This window comes from Pipra filicauda, unplaced genomic scaffold (genome assembly GCF_003945595.2).
Source record: "Pipra filicauda isolate LSUMZ 115617 unplaced genomic scaffold, ASM394559v2 scaffold17_size4572894_pilon, whole genome shotgun sequence".
Lineage (NCBI taxonomy): Eukaryota > Metazoa > Chordata > Aves > Passeriformes > Pipridae > Pipra > Pipra filicauda.
The window spans coordinates 367,858-376,940 of NW_024104287.1; the positions used below are offsets into that span (position 1 = coordinate 367,858).

Here is a 9,083-nt window from a genome sequence, read left to right on the forward strand (position 1 = left end):
AATTATTTACCAGATGTGCCACTCTGAAGCAGCTTTAACTGAAATACTTTCTTCTAGACATCTCCAAGGAATTTAGAATTCATATTTTCCCAGAATAACTGCTTCAATCCCCAGTGGGGCGCATAGCCAACCAGCGTTACAAGCAGAGATGTTGCATCCCTTCTTGGTGATACCTCACCCCTAGAGCTGGTCACTTCCCGTGCCCCCCCTTCTGGTTAAAGGTGGCAGCAGCAACAGTTGGTTGTTAACTGACAGCTAACCTGGTTCCCAAGGAGGAATTTCTCAGCTCAGGGCCTCAGACAGATGCTTGTCCCCTTTACCACGGTCAGAGTGATACAGAGAACAGCCTGTGAAGTGCTTGTACCACGATCTCTCACTGACTCCAGTTGAACAGATGATTAGTGCACTTAATCAAATCAAAAGGAGCTGAAGGTTTTAGCCCTTTTTAAGAGGCTTTCAGCCCAGTAGCTAACAGGATCAGTCTCTAAATGCTTGAGTAATAATTTATTTTCTTTTATTCCCTTTGATGTCTGAGAACAATGTTCTTTGCTATGCTGACAAACACACCAGCAAAATTGAAATAGAAGAAAAGCAGCAAAAAGTACTGGAAGTTTAACTGCTCTTTCCTGTGGGTGCAGTCAGTTTTGGTCAGACACATTTATCTGGTCACCTTGACTCCTCTCTGACTCCTTAAAAATTTTCTCTTGTGACTATAAACAATGTAAAAAGTTGGAGGAATAGTTTTATAAAGGTCTTGGAAACAGAGACCTTTCAGACCTTTTCAACTTTAAAAACTCATTGGAGCAATCTTTTGAGTTACTCAAGTTCACTAACCATAGAGCTAAACAAGATCACAAGGATCACCCCTGAAAAAAGGTCTGGAATTATTGTTACTGTCTGAAAAAAGACTGCAATATCTTGGACAAATTCTTCAACAAGCAGACCAGATGGGATTGCATCCAGAATCTGACATTTCATTCAGCAACAGCAGAAAATGGTTCCAGGCTCATACCTGTCTGCTCAGCAAAGCTTAAATTTTGAACTGAGGGAAAAAATTCTGAAAATCATAACCCTAAGAATGATGCCTTGGTGGCCTTCAGAACAGGATATATTGAGTCAGGAGAAGAATAAAAAGAGGTCCTTTCATTATCGTGCAAAGAATGGAGAGAGAAAAGGAGGCAAAGAAACTAGGAGAGAAGATATATTCCTGGCAGGAAAGTTTTTCTGAAATGTCAGCCTGTAAAATGTCTCAATAAAAATGAATCATCACTTCATGAGCACTGTAAGCATTTGTCCTTATGAATCTTTCTCTGTTGTAATATCTTGCTGCCTTAAACAGTTCTAATGTTATCATTATGGAAGAGGGGCTGAAAACTTAAAATATAATAAGAACTAACCTACAAGGGCATTTTCACCCAAAGCAGGTAGAAGAAATGCAGGAAGAAGTCCTGTAATATTGAACAGATATATGAAAAATAAATAACCTGGGTTTATTATAAGCAAATTAATTTAGTGGAAAAACAGAAGGGGGTGGGGTTTCGTTCGCAAAGCCTAGCCATGATGAGTTCCAAGGGGTTTTTTTAGGCGTATCGTGAAAGCTGTAAGGTGGAGGGTCCTGTCTGAGCCTGACACCAGGGAACCTTTGCGGCCCGGAATAGGGAAAAGTATAAAAATAAAAATGTATCCTCTGCCACGTGGCCGTCCATTGTGTATGGAGAGACCCCCCTGTACAGTACAGAGGGATACGTCACAAATCAATCAAGAGGGAAGGTAATACCCCCTCCTGAGTCCAAGAAATTACCTTTTAAGGTAAAAAAACGGTGGTCACTGAATATTTAACAGCTTATATAACTGAAAGAATACAAAAAGCGCGATTTTCAAACGGTTGGTGTGCCTTTAGGTCCATGTGACTTGGAGCGCACCCAGCGCACTGCAATAAAGAACTTCTCGCTACACTTTCCTTGTCCTACAGGTATATTTTTTCTGTTTCTAAATCTAAGGAAGGATTTTTCCTACAGATAGACTTCTAGTAATCTGAAATAAAAAAGTACATTGCCTTTAGATACTGTTTTCTAAACACTAAATCTGCTACCTTGTAAGTAAAGACAGGTCATATTTTAGTTTTTTTGTGGCTCAGTAAGTCTTTGCCTTCACATCTATTTTATGCCCAGAAAACTGAAATATAGCACCAAATGTCAAAGTCTTCCCGAAAGTGTGCTTTAACAAAAAAAGTCTGAAGATCCAACAGCAGGCACAGGAATCAGATTGTTGAACTGTACGTTCAGTTTCAGAAGGGAGCATTAAAGTTTGCACCTCCCAATACAAACACCTGGAGTCTCTTCAGACTCCAGAAGCTTAGCACATATCAGGCCCAGTGGACTGAGAGCAAACAGCACACTGGTAAGTGTCCAAGGGACAGACTGACCTGGTTTGTGGCAGCATTACCTCATGTATTACATTGTGTTTCACTTGGTCATAAGAAGTGTGACTGCAGTTTGTTTGACCTTTCTAAATCTTTATAAAGGTTATGTCTGTATATGGCCCTTGAAACCCATGGTTTAATATGTATTTACTTGCAAGTTGATTCCCACAAAGGACTCAGGTAACGTTCAACAGAATGCCTAACAGTAATTAGAGAAACCTTAGGAGATTCATTTATTATTACTCAGAGTTGGATTGTAATGATATAAAATACAGTCATGAAGGAAAAAGAATGCTTCAACAGTGTGCTTCTGTTCTCTAGAAAGCTGTACTGCAGAACAATTTTTCAGGATGTTACAGGAGAACGAAAAATAAAGCTCACAGTACTCTGAAAAAAAAGACAACATTTGAATGGGAGGAACATCTGAATAGGAAGCAGAACAGAAGAAGTTAAATAAGGTAGAAAACAAAGAAAGCTTTGAAATTATAAAGCAAGGTGTACCTCTGCCAGATTCATCACTGTATTCATATCCAAATTTTCCTTTATAGAAAACCTCTTATCTTCTGTTAGTCTGGAAATCAAAGCGGATGATCAAGATTAAATTACTTGAAATGCAAGCATTCATATAGAGAGTCATCTTTTCAAAAAAACTTCCTTCCTGAGTAAATTTTAGAGACAAATATCAGTGCTCCATAAACATCATCACAACACTTAACAGTGTTTACATACTTCCTGATAATTCTACACCATGGTTGTTTTGACAAGAAGAAATGGTTACATCTAGGTTTAACTTGCCACGTGTAAGCACAATCTGTATATCTCAATTGACAGTCAATAAACAGAATGCTACCTAAATTCAATCTACTGTACAGAGTGGCAGAAGTATGAGGATTAGTTGGTTAGGTTCTAAGCCAAAAGGCTTCTTTATAAAACTTTGACTTCAATAACTTCCCTAGGTAATTACACCTTGAGGCAAGGTGGCTTTAAAATCCCCCTCTGTAGGAGCTGGGCAGTACAGCAGAGTGAAGAGCATGATCTTCTTACTATAAAAAGGTGGAATATTGCCAAAGGACTATTTTATGCATATTTCTACAAACAGTTTGTTTGTTTGTTTGTTTGTTTCTTGGATTTTTTTTTTTTGGATGTGGGAGGAGGTTGTCGTGCAGAATTTTGTCATAGAAAGGTAATCTACAGAGATCAGGAGAAGGGTCATGACAGGAAATACACATTTCTTGTTTATGTTTCTGTTTATGATTTCAATAGCCTCCAATTAACCAAAAATACCGCTCAGACAGAGATGAAGTTCCTTCTAACCGAATCATTCTAATTTTGCTTAATAAGTTTTTCTTTATCCTCTAGAGCATCTGCTTTATTAAATTTCTTTTGTTTAGGGATAGTATCTTCACAGCAAACTCATTAGACTTCATTTCAACTCACGTTGATTTTAGTTGCTTAGCTTGGTGAAGTTGTTACTTGACTTCATCCAGAACGTTTCAAAGCTGCACATGAACAGCTGGCTATCTGCTGTGGGGGAGGTTCCACTTGATCCTGAGCCTTTGTGCTTAGTTAGTCCCTTTGATCTGGTTAAACTGACCTGTACCGTAAAATTACTTGATTTCTTGCTGCCAGTCACATCCACCTTGCCTCATGGGCCTGAAACTATTTCCATTCACTTGCATTCTAAATATTTGTCTATACATACAGTTTTTCAGTAGTTATATTGATGAGTCCCCAGTGTGTGGAGACAGGATTTACCAGCAGAAGTTCTTGTTTCTGAGTCTGGTTTTAGATACTGGCTGTTCTCTTCTGATTTTTTTCTGTTTTGGATTGGTAGAGCTAAAAATGAATGAGGGTGCCTTTGTGGAACCTGTCATTATGGAACTCAGTGAAAATTGCAGCAGATGAAAGCCTAGAGCAACTTTTGTGGGAAACCACATAAGAACCACTCTGTGTATATTTACACAGCAGCCTATAAAATTTTATTCAGATCTGAAATATGAGTATGACCTTCATAATCTTCCTCTGTAATTTGAAAACATAGAAGTACAGTCTAATGTATCTTTTTTAGCTCAGAGAACACATTCTTCTCAGAGAATTTCATAGGTTTCTTGGAAAATTTTCCAGAGTTATAAATAAGGAGAGATGGGTTAACCTGTCAAAAACAGATGAGAAAAAAGAGAAAACCAAGATAAGCAACTTACACGCTTGTCTTTTAAACAATCCCTGTGTCTGTTTGTGTATATTGGGGAAGTGTAGAACCTGAACCTTTGGCTGCCAAATCTTTCATAAAGAAGAACAATTTGTTCAACATGTGAACACAAACAAACTTCTCACAGACTTTCCCCTGCACTTTAAACAATGCAAGCTTTTCATTTTATTTACTCAGAAAAATGTAATTGAGATCCAGCAGATGATTTTCCAGGGTTTCATTCAACATAAGACTCGCAGCTCAAAGAACAAAAAGAGCAAGCATCTTGTACTGAGATGACACAGTGATATACCTTCTGACTGAAGTAAAACATGGAATCAACAGTCCCCATACAAAGTAACTCAATCACATTCCTTCACAATCCATACTTGTCTGAATCTATACAATTTGGCAGCTTTGGATAATTTCCTTTACTCCTCACTTCAACCTCACCCTTTTCATCTAAGACTATAATTTTCAGGCCACTGGCTTGAAAGGCTCTGTTATAGACCTAACATTTATAGCAACCCTTGTGATATATCTATACAAGCCAGCCCTCTCTTCAGAATCTGTAATCTCTCACTTCAGAGCTCATATTTGAAGCCCTTGATTCACTGTGGTTTAAAATAAAACTTCGAAGTAAACTGCATTCTTTGGCAATAGGGAAACCCACAGGCTCCTGGCCCTTTTGATCCATCTGTCAGATGCCTAGGAAAGCAGAGGCCTTCATCCATCTTAATGGCTATGTCCCTGAAATAGCAGACATGGTTTACATTGACCACCTATTTACATTTCAGGAGGACATTAACCAAAGAAACCAATGATGAGGAGATGTTGTGTTCATAGATGTAGAATAAGCTACTGCATATCTCCTTGAATACCAGTGTTAAGAAAGGAAGACATCAGACTAGGAGAGCTTTCTTTTCATATTCTCTGGCTTCAAGAGAAAGAGCTCCAAAGTATCTGTGGTTAAGGCTTTGTACTAACAGTGTTAACAGAATAAGACATATGAATATATGGGTGAGTCAGACCCTAGTAGCAAATATTAAGGCCTTCCATATTACCAGATAAATGGTCAAAATTTAAACCCATTGTTTTCAGAAATTCTAACTTGAAGGGCTTTTTTTACTAAGCAAAAAATCAGATTTCTCTGGAGTCATCACTGGAAATGCTAAATGGCTTAATTTACAGTGGATGCCGCAAAGAAAAATATAGTTCTCTATGCGAGGAGCAGGAGTTCAAATTCCTTCTTGAAAATTTTGCGGTTCTCCTTTTTGATCCCTTTCTACAGCATAGGGAAAATAATGAAATTGTCGTTTCATCATAGAATGGCATTCTTGCTTATACAAGTTTGTGATATATGCGATAAGAATCTAAATGAAAACTTTTATTTTTCACATTAAAATAAAGGATATAAGGACAACAGTTTCAGATGGCTTAGATGTTTGAATTCTGCAGTGCTCTGCCAACATAGAAAAATTCAATTTTAAATATCTGCTGTGCAGTAAGATTTGTACCATTTGTACTATTTGTACATACTTGATGGGAATCTTTGGTTCTGCTTTTGCTCTTTGGAAATTCTGACAACATTCTTCAGAATGCTACTCAGTCAGAATATTGCAGAGTTGATGCATCTTTTGGTGCAGATACAGGAAAAAAAAATCACGTGTTAATTAGGAAATATATTTGTGAAGGTCAAGATAATATAAACAACTGAAAAAAGTATAATAACTTTTTAAGAACAGAGCATAGGATAGAAAAGAATGATTCACACCAAACTGATTAGCAATTTTTATGGTAAATCACAGTGACTTCTAGTAACAAAGACAAGGAAAACAGGCATTTCAGCAATTAACTTAAATGAGATACACTTACAGTGAAGCTTCTCCTTTTATTCCCTAGTGTAGATACAACGCCTGGGGATTTGCTGACCATTAGGCAGGCAGCCAAATGAGTCCTGTATAGCTATTGCTTCAGGCATCCCAGTTGTGCTCCTAATAGCACAGTACTCCTTAACAAGCTTATTTTTGGAATGACAACATTTTTAAAAAATTTTTTCCTTCACCTGAAATGGTGAACTGAAAAGCAGAGGGTTAGTTAATTAAGTGAATGAGGCAAGTATTGTATTATATTACTGACAATTAGCAAATGAAGTATGGAAGAGTAGAGGAAGTAACTAAGTAAACTACGACCCTATTAAACTGACTTTAGTAGTATGAAAGGTTTTAAAACACACAGCTTAGGAAAGAAAAATTAACACATCCAAGTAAATGGAAATTTGAAACAGTGAAGGGTAAAAAATCGTTTTATGTGAAGCAGACTATGAGAGAACTACCTAGTTGCCTTTTTCAGATAAAAACAATTCCTTCTTTTTCTGGTTTACCTTATTAAACCATTTATGCATTAGTCTGTCAAAAATTAACCCACAATGGGAGGAAGGCTTCACTGTGAGAGCATATCAGAATTTAGAGGCAGGAAATTAACTAGAATCAAATTAAAATTACAGAGAAAAACACAAGTTCCTTGATGTTGGACTGTTTGTACTATATTCACAAATATTAAAATTCAATTTATTGCACTGAAAGGGGAAATGTGTGTTTGGAGGAAAGTTACCAACAGAATTCTCAAGGATTAGTTTGGAGACTAAAAATAGCAGATAGTATCATAGCTAATTTTGGTACAGCGTATGTGCTTATGACATTTTCTGATGACAAAGTCTGGAGGCAGTGTCAAACTAGAAAGGCTCAGAATATCATACGGGTCACTGAACTTCAGTTACTGAAAGGAGATGAGGTTAATATGTACAAAGTGCAAGGTTGCAGACTTTGGAAGTAATAGCAGGAATTTTCTATTACCAGCTGATAGTTCATAGTTTAGAAAAGACAATTAGGTAAAAACCCTATACATCTGTTGCAGCACAACTGTGTACTGCCAGGGAGATGAAACTATTAAGATCTCCACACAGTTTTAATACAGATAGACAAGTGTACAACCTATTATGTAAGAATTTTTTGTGACCTTTTCTGAAATAATGTAAAATGGCTGACAGTCTTGGTATAGGAGACTGAAAGGATTATTCAGTTTATTACCTTATTTCATTTAGCTTATTACCTTCATTTCATTACCTCATTTAGCTTGTGTAACAAAAACCTGAGAAAACATTTATTATTGCTCTCTGGATATACTGGGGATAAAGGAGGGCAAGAGAAACACTGAAAGAAAAAATACTTGAAGTAGAACTCAGTATCAGCATATGATCACCTAAGAAAATTGCCATGAAAATTCATCATGGAGATTAGAAAGGTTTCCAACTGTTCAGGACATAAAGTACTGCAACAGCTTCCCAATAGGAGTATGGAGGCAAAAAAATCTAAACCTGCTTTAAGATGAAAGCTTGATAAATTTACAAATGTGGTTATATGAGCCGTTTAACTGCTGCAGGAAGGAACTAGATCCCCTAGTCCACTAAGTCTTTTCTGATCCTGTGTTCTATTTAGAAAAAAAGCAGATGAGAAGGCTTCAGCAATAACAGAAGCAAAAGAAAACAAGGACATTTCAGTCCAAATGTAAAGGAACAAAATTTAAACAAAGTACAGCTGTGATCTGATCACCTGGACTTAGGTTAGCTGGCAATAAGGCAAACTTTCTTACTTGAAATTATGGAAAATGTTATTATTCTGTTTCTTTTACAGCATACCTAGCTGCTCTTCCAGATACAGTTCTGGGATGTTTCCAAAGCTGCTATGGGAGATAGATTTGTGTCCTTTCTAGGCAGTTCTACTTTTGTTTCAGTTACAGTAAATGAGGGCCTGTTTTCAATATACTAATAGTCCAGAGTCAGAAACTCTTTTGGTAAGGCTCCTGTATATCCCCCAAAACCCCACTTTGCTCTCCTGGGATATTCCCTACGTAGCAACAGTTTTCAAGTCTTAGCCCAAGAGTGTTTGGCAGCATGGAAGGGAGCTCCTGTAATTTATGTACCCACGACACCCTTCTGCAGCTGCACAAATCTGAAGGTTCGTTTGTCCTAAAGCTATTTTTGCCAAGAAGTGTAGTTAGGCCAATAAAAAGCAATTCTCTTCATAAATCTTGCTTTGAGTATCAAGTAAGGAACAGGGGAAAGCCGAGACCCAAAAGCAGTTCTCGAACCCCCTCCCCCTTTTTTTTTCTTTTTTTTCAAAAGCCTTAAGTAAGTAACTCATAGCCAATTTTTCACCTTTGGCCTTGGGCTCTGCATTTTGGTCACCTTGTTTGGCTGGGTGCTTGGAACCAATTTTCGAAGGCCTAAATAAATTAACCCATGGCCAGTTTTTCACCGTCGGCCTTGGGCTCTGCGTTTTGGTGCCCTCGCCTAAGCTGGGCGCTGTTTGTCGCCAGCTGCCACAGTTGCGCTGCCAGTTGCGCTGGATTCATTCCCTTGCAACAGCCGTGCCCTCACGGGAGTGACTTCCCCTCGGGCGGCCTTTTCTCCCG

The 9,083-nt window shown here is 37.8% G+C and overlaps 1 long non-coding RNA gene across 1 annotated transcript; it reads right to left on the minus strand.

The window, feature by feature from the left end:
* Positions 1-2,631: 2,631 nt before the first annotated feature.
* Positions 2,632-9,083, minus strand: LOC120322986. The gene is made up of 4 exons (XR_005563016.1): positions 8,827-9,083; positions 6,150-6,244; positions 2,924-2,993; positions 2,632-2,809 (listed from the first exon to the last, which is right to left on the minus strand). It is a non-coding gene; the product is annotated as an uncharacterized LOC120322986 (long non-coding RNA).